Raw genomic sequence first — 12,643 nt, 5'->3', positions numbered from 1 at the left:
GGCACATTGTTCTTCCCACAGATAAACATACCCTCCCCTTCCCAAGGGGGCCAACCTAAAGTCCCGTGCAGTTACCCATCCTATTCAAAGTCCAGGATCTTTCCCAGGAACAAGTACAGCTCTCCTGATCAGGTATCTCCCGGCTTCACATACCCCATCTACAATGGTGGCACAGGAAAAAGATAATCACAATTTTTTTTTAAATTTCCAATTCAAAATATGACAGGATCAGAAACACAGCATAAAACTTATCCACAAAAATTACAGGAATAGGAATTTTAAATTATAGGAATTTTAATAATCCATCCCTGAAAATCTGATGGTGAGCAGGAAAATGCTAAATAGGGGCCTATTTTTAACAGGGATAAAAATAAAATGTATTACACATCAATCGCAGAATTCCTAAAATGTATTTAAAATAAAGTAAAATGCCAAATATAAGTAATAAACTATTGTGTTGGTATGTACAATCCTGAAAAAATGGCATCCTAATCACCAGTTCATACAGTTGCTAACTCTCAGTTGCTTTCGAATACAATAGCACATGTAGTCTGCCTGCATAATGATAAGCATTATGTTTACCATGTAGCACAACAAATACATACCAATAGCTAAGGAAATTTTTAAATTACAACTAAAAACAGGCAATTTCTTTTAATTGTTAAAAGGAGATGAAGCTTGAAGATACTTAAGAAGGAAAGAACAGGGGCGCCTGGGTGGCTCAGCCGTTAAGCGTCTGCCTTCGGCTCAGGTCATGATCCCAGGGTCCTGGGATCGAGTCCCACATCGGGCTCCCTGCTCGGCGGGAAGCCTGCTTCTCCCTCTCCCACTCCCCCTGCTTGTGTTCCTGCTCTCGCTATCTCCCTCTCTGTCAAATAAATAAATAAAATCTTTCAAAGAAGGAAAGAACACAGTTATGGTCACAGGTGCCAAAGATGAGAGTGCTGGTGAGTTGGATGGTGGAGGGCAATTTCAGGCAACTGTCAGATTCAAAGGAATGGAAAGGGTATTCTCTATCTTTGCTGGTGCTGCTGGAGAGACTCTAGAACAGGGAGGCATTGATAAATTCTCAAGGAGGATCATCTGTGCTTCAGAATAAAAAAAAAATCGCAAAATAGAGCAGTTCTCAGTAAACCTGTAGTTCACATTTGTAAATTTCTTCATAAGGTATTGTAAGACATGTGTTTTAAAAGAAAGATTTCTCATCATGCCACCATTAAGTTTAAGGGTAATGTTACACGTATTATCTACATGAGCCGTTTATTCTTTTAGGCTCCCTAGGAGCAGTGGTTGGCTGGATACTCTCTTGTGCCTTCATTGTTGCTTCTTTTCCATAAAAACGGCTTTAGGGTTCATCAACCAGGTGAAGCAAAGCATTCCTTCAAAGTAGAAGCACAGTGAATGAAGGAAACTAATTTGGAAATTTGCAGCTAAAGTCAAAGGCTTTGAAGACATGCCAGGCTGAAAATTGTTGCTTTTGCAAGATTCTGCCTTTGAAGATGTCCATAAAAAAGAATGGAAGAGCTCTTATGATTTCAGGCGGAGGATTTAGCAACACTGAGTTGGTCAGCTTTACAGCAGTCATTGTAGAGATGTGTATCAGGCATAAATACAATGACAAAGCATGGCTCAAACTAAGTATGACTCTGTGGTGTCTCTTAATTCCAGCAATATTCAGATACACATTCCCTTTGTTGATACCAGGCAAGCTTTTCAAAATAGTTACATATGATTCTGATTTTCTAACAATTTTGTTTACAACAGAATTTCGCATTTTTCTTCACATCATCTTATTTAAAATATTATATTCCGTCCTTAAGGTAAAAATATAAGTTTTTGCCATATAAACATTGAAAGCTATTGTGTGGAGCGATCCTTACACTCTTTCAGTCCAAGCAGATACTGCTTCTGCCAACATAATTCTCTAAAAATTTGGAAGATTCTAAAAAAATAAAATAAAATAAAAATTTGGAAGATTCTTATGCTCATGTTCCCTCTCTCACTGTCTCTCTGTCAAAAAAATAAAATAAAATAAATTAAAAAAAAAGATTCTTATATATCAGATTATAACCACCCCATTAAAAAAGCCACACCCACAAATCTCTTGGAGACAGCCGCTTTCCATCTTGAGCCAAGAGTCAGAAAGCTGTTTGAAAATGTCCTTAAAATACTGGAAGCCCTTTTATCAAGCTAAGAGGGTCTAGGAGAACAATCAGATATTTCTACAGTCTTACAGCTGCACCCTGGATTTAACCTTGGCCTTAAAACAATTCCTTACTTTCAGAATCGTTTACCATCTGGAGAGGCTCAGAATAAAAAACAGCTTTATTTTTGAACCCAAAGATCCTAGGTTCTTTGTATTTCCTCGAAATTCTGCTTAAAAATTGAATAGTTCTTTTTATTTCATCTCTGTCTTACCACACATAGTTTTTTTAAAAATCAATTAGTCCTTTCAACATTCTGCCTAGAAATGTGCACCAAATGTCCTATAATTTAGCAGGCAACAGTGTTGCTAAACTTTCCTCTACTACGTAACGGAGATCACTTTTCTCCAGCCTCTGATAAGAAGTTGTGCTCTGTCCTTCAAGCCTTCAAGAATGCCACAAAATGCTCTCAAATAACCTTACAAAATATTCAGGTACACTGTCTATAAGATTCCCATTCTCTCTATGAGTTTGATGATGTCATCAGAACTTGTATACTATGGCTAAGGACTCCATCCTCCCCTACTTCGATCTCTTACCACTCCCACTGCAGAATTTGAAAGTAAGAGACTTAAGATTGTTCTTTGATAGGAAAAACACACAATCTACACATACTAGGAGTAGGTATGTAAAAGGAATGCCTCAGAGGCCAGCCACATCATCTAAAAAGTTAGACTGAATGCAATAACATGCCTAAAAAGAAAAGGTGAAGGATTGAAACCAAAAAAGGTGAAGGATTGAAACCAAAAAAGAGGCAATTCAGGCCATGCCTAAGGGAGTGGAAACTGTAGTTCAGGGACCTCGGGTATTCTGGACCCACTGGCAAACTATCTTTACTGCGAAATGGATTCACAAGTGCTTTCAGAAGGATGTCATTGAACATTTGATTCAACCAACTAATGCCCTTTTTCTGAGCACAGGTGCACCAAGCAAACTTTTATCATGGTTTGATTTCCCATGCAGGTCTGTGAGAGAAAGGGCTTGATCATGGCAACACAGACACGCTAGTTTGTAGAAGAGGGCTTTTTTTTCCTCCCCGTAATTTAATAACTTGACATTTTGATTTATACATTCATTTATAACCTTATTTTGTGTCACTTAGCCTATGAGAGACAGAGCCTCCCCTGGTGTGCTGAAAAACCAGGTTTCTAAACTCGGCAGTTTGTGGGTGACAAATCCTGTATTAATCAAGAAAGATTAGGATGTGCTGAGATAACAAATATGCCTCTAAATCTCAGGGGATTAAAATAAGAAAGTTTTGTTTTGTGCTCACACGAAGTCCAAAGCAGGCTGGCCAGCAATTCAGGGCAACTTTCCTCCAAGTAGTGATTCAAGGTTAAATGTTCCTCCATCTTTATTGGGCCTTCAATAGTTGCTTCTTTCTTTCTTTTTTTTTTCTTTCTTTCTTTCTTCTTTCTTTCTTTCTTTCTTTCTTTCTTTCTTTCTTCTTTCTTTCTTTCTTCTTTCTTTCTTCTTTCTTTCGCTTGTTTGATCTTTTTGTGCATAATTTTTAGTTGTTGTACATAGTAATGTACAAAAATTTAAGTGTACCGCTTGATGCATTTTTACATTTGCCATCACTCCTGAGACACCTATCCAGAAGAAAAGCTTTTCCCTCACACCAGAAGGCTTTCTGGTGCCCACTCCCAGTTAATACACCTATGAACAGAGGTAACTACTATTCTGGCTTCTATTACTATAGTTTCATTTTGCCTTTTCCTCAAATTTACATTAGTAGAGGCAAACATTATATTTTTTGGTGTCTGGGTTTCTTTCACTCAAGAGTTTGTGCATGTTGGTGCATGTGTTTGTAGTTCATTCATTTTTTCATTGTTGTATAATATTCTATTGCATGAATACAGCACAGTTTTTCCATTCTAGGACATTTGGATTATGTCCAATGACTCAATGTCCAATGACTCACTCATGTCCAGGACTCAAAATGGTTTATATTACTATTGCTTACATCCATTTCCGGAACCTATTTACATGTCCCCAGTCTAACTTGAAGGAAGGATGGGAAATGGAGTCTTCCTGTGGGACCCGGAAAAGAAGATGAAATGAGATTTGCTATGTATCTACCACTGTCTCTGCCACAAACACCAACTCCAGTGTCAGGCTACCTGTGAGACAACCAGCTAATCTTAGTTGATTCTCCTTCACCCTGTGGACTGCATGACCCTTCTTTTTCAAATATTCATTTGTGCAACTATATATATTCATATGTGTACAACTATACACCTTGTTTTAAATGAACAAATGCAAACTGATCATCATCACTTACTGCACGGGACTGATTATTTGTGTCCCTCCAAAATTTGTATGTTGAAATTCTAACCCCCAATGTGATGGTTTTAGGAGGTGGGGCCTCTGGGAGATGATCAGATCATGAGGTGGAGCCCTTGGAAAAAGGGATTAGTGCCCTTATAAAAGACTCCAAGGAGCTCTCTTGCCCCCGCTGCCCCATGAGAACACTGCCAGAAGGCACCAAATATGAACCAGTAAGTGGGTGCTCACCAGATACCAGATCAGCTGGGGCCTTCATCCTGGAGTCCCTAGTTTCTAGAACTCCAAGAAATAAATATTTACTGTTTAAGCCATCCAGTCTATGGTATTTTTGTTATAGGAGCCCAAAAGGACTAAGACACATTTAAATTTTTAGTAAAACTCCTTCTCACTGTAAGCTCTTTGAAGGCAAGATCTACTTTGGATTCTTCTTTACTATATTCTGTACTACATAGCACGGCACCTTGAACACAGAACACATTTAATAAAATATTGAATGAATGAATAAATGAAGACCTTGGTGGGAGAAATTAAAGGAAAAGCCAGACCAAAATATTGAGTACTTATAATTTCTTTTTTTTTTTTAAGATTTTATTTATTTATTGGAGAGAGAGAAAATGAGAGAGAGCACATGAGAGGGGGGAGGGTCAGAGGGAGAAGTAGACTCCCCGCCGAGCAGGGAGCCCGATGCAGGACGCGATCCAGGGACTCCAGGATCATGACCTGAGCCGAAGGCAGTCGCTTAACCAACTGAGCCACCCAGGCGCCCCGAGTACTTATAATTTCTTATTTATTTCCTTATTTGTTTTGGGTTTACTTCCGTAGCTCCCCATTAAACTTTCAGTTCCTTGGAGGTAGAATCCATTCCCTATTTGTCATTTTCATAATGTCTTCTGCACCTAGCATACTCATGTGAAAATGTAACCTTTTGAGGGAAGAAATTACTGACTCCCACACAGAAATTTTTGGGGTGCCTGGGTGGCTCAGTCAGTCAAGCGTCTGCCTTTGGCTCAAGTCATGATCCCAGGGTCCTGGGATTGAGTCCCGCATCGGGCTCCCTGCTCAGTGGGAAGTCTGCTTCTCCTTCTGTCCTTCCCTCTGCTCATGCTCTCTCTCTCTCATACACACACTCTCTCTCTCTCAAATAAATAAAATATTAAAAAAAATAAGAAATTTTGGGGCGCCTGGGTGGCTCAGTCTTTAAGCATCTGCCTTCGGCTCAGGTCGTGATCCCAGGGTCCTGGGATCAAGTTCTGCGTCGGGCTCCCTGCTCAGCGGGAAGCCTGCTTCTCCCTCTCCTACTCCCCCTGCTTGTGTTCCCTCTCTCGCTGTGTCTCTCTCTGTCAAATAAATAAATAAAGTCTTTAAAAAAAAAAAAAAAGAAAAGAAAGAAATTTTGGTTTAGCACTCCAGTCTATAGTTTCTAGAAATGGCCTTTTATACTTTTTTAAATATGAGGACAATATTAGTCTGACCTCAAGCTTCTGGTCCTCTCAAACTATCCATGAGCACACAAAACTACCCATATGCTCCATAATTCTGCAATATTTACAAGTTACTCTAGTTCAATGATATAATTTACTTGAGCCTAGACACTTGAATTCATGGAAAATAGCTACATTCTTATTGTCTTGGGCTTCAATTATCCTTAATTTTATTCTTTCTAATAAATGATAACTATTTTTGATAGAAAATATAAAAGCAAAAGAGGAGTTAATCACTTTGTGTTCTGCCTATCATCCATGTAGATTACACTATTTGCCCCCAAGCACAGCTTCTACTCCTTGTCCTATCTGAGGCCAAACTTGGCCATTATATCCTATTTGGCCATTATATCCTATTTGTTGACCATAATGAGACTCAAACAATTGTTCATTCTGGGATTTAGCTACATCTGGAGAGTTCTTGCAGCTACTTGCGTGTGTCCTTCCTTGAAGACGTACAACTTTTTCTAACTTTTCACAAGTCCTTTGAAAATCTATGCAGGACATGGAGTAGCAGCATTTTATTTTTCTTTGTGAAGGTTCTACTGCTTTTCTTTTAAACCATATTTTGTGAAACTCTGGCACTCAAAAACCCCTGCAAGTGCTTTGAAGACAAGGACGATCTCTTCTATTTGTGTGTCAGATACGCTCGTAGCAGGTTGTCGATGTAATCTTTTAAAATAAATGCTATTGCTTGCCTCTCTGCAATTGATATCACCCATTTGCAAAATGGAGATACATTTTTGCTTAAAGTAATTGAGAAAATTAATATATGTCAAATACATTAAGTTCTTCAAAACTGCCATTTCCTCCAAAATAGATGCAGTGTTTTTAGTTCCTGACCCAGTATCTAGTACATAGGCACACTCAAGTATCTGCTGAATTAGTAAAGTACAATTTAAAATATACCTTCAGGGGCGCCTGGGTGGCTCAGTTGGTTAAGCCACTGCCTTTGGCTCAGGTCATGATCCTGGAGTCCCTGGATCGAGTCCTGCATCGGGCTCCCTGCTCAGGGGGGAGCCTGCTTCTCCCTCTGACCCTCCCCCCTCTCATGCTCTCTCTCTCTATCTCATTCTCTCTCTCAAATAAATAAATAAAATCTTAAAAAAATAAAATAAAATAAAATAAAATATACCTTCATAGGGGTGCCTTGATGGCTCAGTTGGTTAAGCCTCCAACTCTTGCTCTCAGCTCAGGTCTCGATCTCAGGGTCGTCAGTTCAAGCCCTGCATTGGGCTCCGTGCTGGGCATAGAGCCTTCTTAAAAATAAAATAAAATAGGGGCACCTTGGTGGCTCAGTCGGGTAAGTGGCTGATTCTTGATTTTGGCTCAGGTCATGATCTCAGGGTCCTGGTGTTGGGCTCCACACTAAGCGGGGAGTCTGCTTCAGGATTCTCTCTCTCTCTCTCTCCCTCTGCCCCTCTCCCCCTAAAATAAATAAACAAATCTTTAAAAATAAGTAAAATAGATAAAATAAAATAAAATATAACTTTATAGCTAAACTTCTGTAGTTAGCATTCGATAGTTATAATCTCACTTGAAGATTCAAATAATGAGTCATTTGTATTTTTTTCTCTTTCTATACTTTTAATACCCATTTTCCCAAAATCTTAAATACATGCCTAAACCTGCTCAGCAATTACATTCTTATATATTACAAATATTACAAATTCTAAGATAACACAGATACTTTTTATCCAGGATCTTATCACCCTGCCTATACAAGTCAGTGTTCCACAGTAGTTAGGATCAAGTCCAAAGGCAGAGGGTTTCCTCATTAAGATTACCTTGTAAAAGGTAAAGTTATCCTCTCCTGCTATCTTAAGAATGAAGGGGGGAAATTGGAGGGGGAGACGAACCATGAGAGACTATGGACTCTGAGAAACAAACTGAGGGTTCTAGAGGGGAGGAGGGTGGGGGGATGGGTTAGCCTGGTGATGGGTATTAAGGAGGGCACATTCTGCATGGAGCACTGGGTGTTATACGCAAACAATGAATCATGAAACACTACATCAAAAAAAAAAAAAAAGAGTATGTGTAGAAAAGAGGTAGCAAGGAATGGAGTGAGCTAGGAAGAAGTGGGGAGGAACATTGCAGGACGAGTAACCATATATCTTGCCTTTTATTATATTTATTTGTAAACTTAAGTTTCCTATATTTCTATACCATAGTACCCTAAGAGTGTGTCCTCCTTGTAATTGGATCTTGAATAGTAGTTCCCAGTGAGACTTTTGCTCAAATGTTTGATGGCAGATATTAAATTGTCATCTCCCAATATCTGAAATAAAACAATCTTTGCACTTGAAAAAAAATAAAAAATGAAAGATAAAGTTATCTGCAAGGACTTATTTGATGCTCTGCTCTTAGTAGAATAAGACCTAACTAAATAGTTGAAGAGTTACTAAATCTCTTTGGATTAGTTTGTGATCAATTTTGGAAATGTATTTTTTTCACATAGTCTGAACGACAAAACCATCTGTCATATGTTCTCAAAGTAATGTTTATTTTCTGTCTCTTTTCTAAAAAAATTCACAACCAAATTCTCTCCATTTTGTGTCTATTCTCATGTTTGAAGATTTCCTTCCTTAAGATAGTGCATCTCAGATACTTGTAGTCTGACTATAAATTAGTAATATTTTTAGAAGTCATTTCGGCAGGACCTATGAACATTTTGAATACACACATACTCTTTCACCTAGCAATCCTGATTCGAGGCCTTTATTCTACAGAAATAATGACAAAAAAATTTCTCCATCATTATCTATAAGAACACAAATACTAAAAATAATCTAACTGTCCATGCTAGGAACATGACAAATAAATAAATTATGGTACATCCAGATTGTGGAATGTGGGTAGTAAAAAGGGCAAGGTAGATCTGCATATATCGACACTGAAGGATGTTCATGACATTCCAGTGAATGAGGAAAAAAATCCACAGACTCTTTCATATAGAGCAAGTTCATTGTTTAAAGAATAAAAGATATTTTGTATATATGTATTTGTGTATATATTTATCTAGGCATTGAAAAAGGTGTATGAGAATACACAACAAGTAAAGGCATTGGGATAGAGCTCGTTCACTTTTTATTTTACATATACTATATTATTTAATTTTTTTCTAATTAGTACACATTATGCTTGCAATCTAACACTTCCTTCTGGATTTTTTGTTTCTTGCTAGAGTTTGTTTTAGGGCATGAGTGCTAATTGTTGTAAATCTTCTTAAGTCTAAAAAACAGCATTATTTTACCCTCTTTCCACCTCAAACTACTCATAATTTGGTTATGAAGAAAATTATAAATTCAAAGTATATTTCTCCTGAGTATCCTAAAAATATTTCTCCATTGTTTCTTGCATAGCACTGTTAATTACATATTCAGTGTTATTTGATTCTTTTTTTCTTTTTTTTGGTAGGTTGTCTTTCTACTCTAGTTTTTAGGGTCTTCTCTTTATCACTGATGTTTTACTGTATGTTTCTAGTTATGTTTATTTCATTTTTTTGTATTATTCTGCTAGAATTTAGTGAACTATTTTAATCTGAAGTTATCATGTCCTTTTTCAATTCTAAAAAATTAAAGTATCACAGTTCCTCTGTTCTGGGGAAATCTCGGAAATTTCCTGGAAATTCTATTAGTGTTTTTAACTTGGGGTCTGTTGATAGAATTCAGGGAAGTCCATGAACTTGGATGAAAAGACAATTTCATTTTATTAACCTCTAACTGAAATAAAATATCTTCCATCATTTGCATGGAGGCAATACACCACAGTATTTGTGACATTATCACCAATAGAAATCACAGATATTTTCATATCATATTATAATTGTAGCAGATATGTCAAAAATCATAGTAAACTATCAAATCTTCTTATTTAATTTAATATGTTAATATATCACAAAATTTTAATATTTTGATACTGCATTTCAATATAATTGATGTCTTTTATAATCTTATATATTTTATTTTATACATTTAAAGGTAATATTCTGGGAAGGTGCTATGATCTGAATGCTTATGTCTCCCCAAATTCATTTGTTAAAATTTTAAGGCCCAGTGTGATGGTATTAGCAGATGGCGTCTTTGGGAAGAGCTTAGGTCATGAGTGTGGAGCCCTCATGAATGGGATTAGTGCCCTTATAAAAGAGACCCCAGAGAGCTCTCTTACCCCTTCCACCAGATGGGGACACAGCAGGAAGGTACCAGCTAGGAATTAGGAGAGGACTCTCACCAGAACCATGTGGGCACCTTGATCTTGGATTTCCAAGCCTTCAGAGCTGTGAGAAAGATTTCTGTTATAAGCTACGGAGTCTGTGGTATTTTGTTATAGCAGCCCAATCAGACTTAAGGCAGAAGGGATCCACAGTATTCACTAAGCTGCTGAAGAGATCCATGGCACAACACATTTTTAAAACATCTGCGTTAGAACAATGATAAGATCTCCGTAACTCCAATGCCTTTTAGCTTCTCTTCCAGTTTCAGTCTTTCCATCTCCTCATATCTTTGTTTAAATGAGAGAGAAGTAGAAGGCCTCCAGTCAGGGCAGCACATGACCAAGAGCAATAGCTTTGAGATGGCAGGAGCCTCAGCTCCCTGCTCTGGTTTCTCATTTGATCACAGCTTCTGATCCAAAGAAAGTTCCTTCCTTGTTTTTGAATATTTACTAATCTATTGTTTATGAGTCCTACAATTTTGGTGAGAGAGGGAGAAATGATCAGTATGTACTCCATCTGCTATCTTAAAGCTGGGATGTACGTATTCATTTGCATTTAGAAAAAGAAGGAGAGGCAATGCTACATTCTTTCCCCTTCTGTTTTTGTTATTATTATTATTATTTACAATATATAATATCATTAGAATGAGCTCTTACAAGGCTATTTTACAAGTGAGAAAACTGAGGGAGGTACAGGATAATCATTGATTCAAAGTCATGTAACTAGTTAATAATAGGGCTGGGACTAGAACTCAGGTCTCCTGGCTTCTCTCGAGTTTGCTCTTTTGAGTTATCTTAGGACTCATCTCTTTCCTTTCCAGAAGCTAATGGTGCTGATGTTATAAACCATGGTCTAAAAAAATCATTGTATTATTTGTTATGGTACATGTGGTTCTATCTGCCTAAGACACTTTCAGTCATTTAGTCAACAAATATTCTAGAACATTTGATGTGTGCCCAGTGCTGAGGCATACAACAATGAACAGGCATACAACAACGAACAGGACCCAGTCCTTACCCATGTGGTTTTTACAGTTCATCTAGTAAGAAGGGGATCTGTAGTATCAATCAAATATTGAATTCCCCTCCCCTTCTTTTGGTGACCCTCTACCCATCTTTCAAGAAGTTTTCTAGAGTTAGTTGCTCTTTTCAGTGCTTCTGCAACACATAGTTCACACCCCTATTATAAACTGAGAATAAGCTTTTTATTTTAATATTTTAGTTAACCGTTTCCTGCCAACCCACTCACCTCTATCCCTTAACCGGGTGGTAAGGAACTTGAGGGCAGCTTTGTTCATTCATCTTGATAGCAACTTCAGGACCTAGCACAGTGCCTCGCACACAGTAGGCAATAAAAATTTGAATGAACGGAACTGAAGTGGAGAAAAAGGAATGGGAAGTTCTCTATGACTCCTTTTTCTGTATACTGTATATATTTATTATACCATGTTTTTAAAATTAAAAGTGGCACCCCCCATTGATAATGTTGAAGTTCATGATTGGCAAAATCCATTTTTATTGTTTGGGCTAGTGGCCAATATAAATAGAAATAGATGTGAGCACCTGCCAGCTATTGTTAATTATAGAATCCTAAAGTCTATTCAGAAACGTATGGAGAAAATCCACCTTTTGCTTCAATTTATCTGAGTTAACAATCTCCACCACCTACACCCACTAAAATCCACACCTCCAAATTAATTTAATTCTGCATGACCTATGACTACAGAAATTGAATCCCTAAAGAATCTCAATTTCACAATTTGGCTAACTCTAATTACCTTACCTTTATGAAATTCTTTTTGAATGACTGTTTTGACAAGCCAGGCATCTAAGGTTCAAGGAAAATAAATCAAAATTCGTTCCATATTGGGGCGCCTGGGTGGCTCAGTTGATTAAGCGACTGCCTTCGGCTCAGGTCATGATCCTGGAGTCCCTGGATCGAGTCCCGCATCGGGCTCCCTGCTCGGCAGGGAGTCTGCTTTGCCCTCTGACCTTATCCCCTCTCATGTGTTCTCTCTCATTCTCTCTCTCTCAAATAAATAAATAAAATCTTTAAAAAAAAAAAAATTCGTTACATATTTATGTGGCAGGGGAAGGGCTGTGTCCTCTGAATGGAGGAAGCAGTTTCTCTTTTACCCTCACCTCACAGCTTGGACTCCCCAGTGAGTGAGACCCTTGCAAAGAGCAGAGACCTCTGGAGGTAGACAACCATATAGCACTTGTAACTAGAGCCCCGACAAAAATGAGCCTGAGATTTTTGAAGGCTGGGGTAGGCAGAGTGGTTTCAACATTGTAATTTGAGATCTTCAAGTAGTTTTTCAAGAAGTAGAAATTTTCATCCATCTCGATGCAGATTCATCCTTGGTTTGGGGAAAATTATCTAAATGGACAGGATTAGATATACTAACGTTGAACCAGAACTTTTTCTGGAATGGAAGTTTGACAATGTGACTCCAG

The sequence above is a fragment of the Halichoerus grypus genome, chromosome 11 (assembly GCF_964656455.1).
Source record: "Halichoerus grypus chromosome 11, mHalGry1.hap1.1, whole genome shotgun sequence".
NCBI lineage: Eukaryota > Metazoa > Chordata > Mammalia > Carnivora > Phocidae > Halichoerus > Halichoerus grypus.
The sequence above is the reverse complement of the archived record's forward strand: the minus strand, read 5'-3'. Positions refer to the sequence as shown.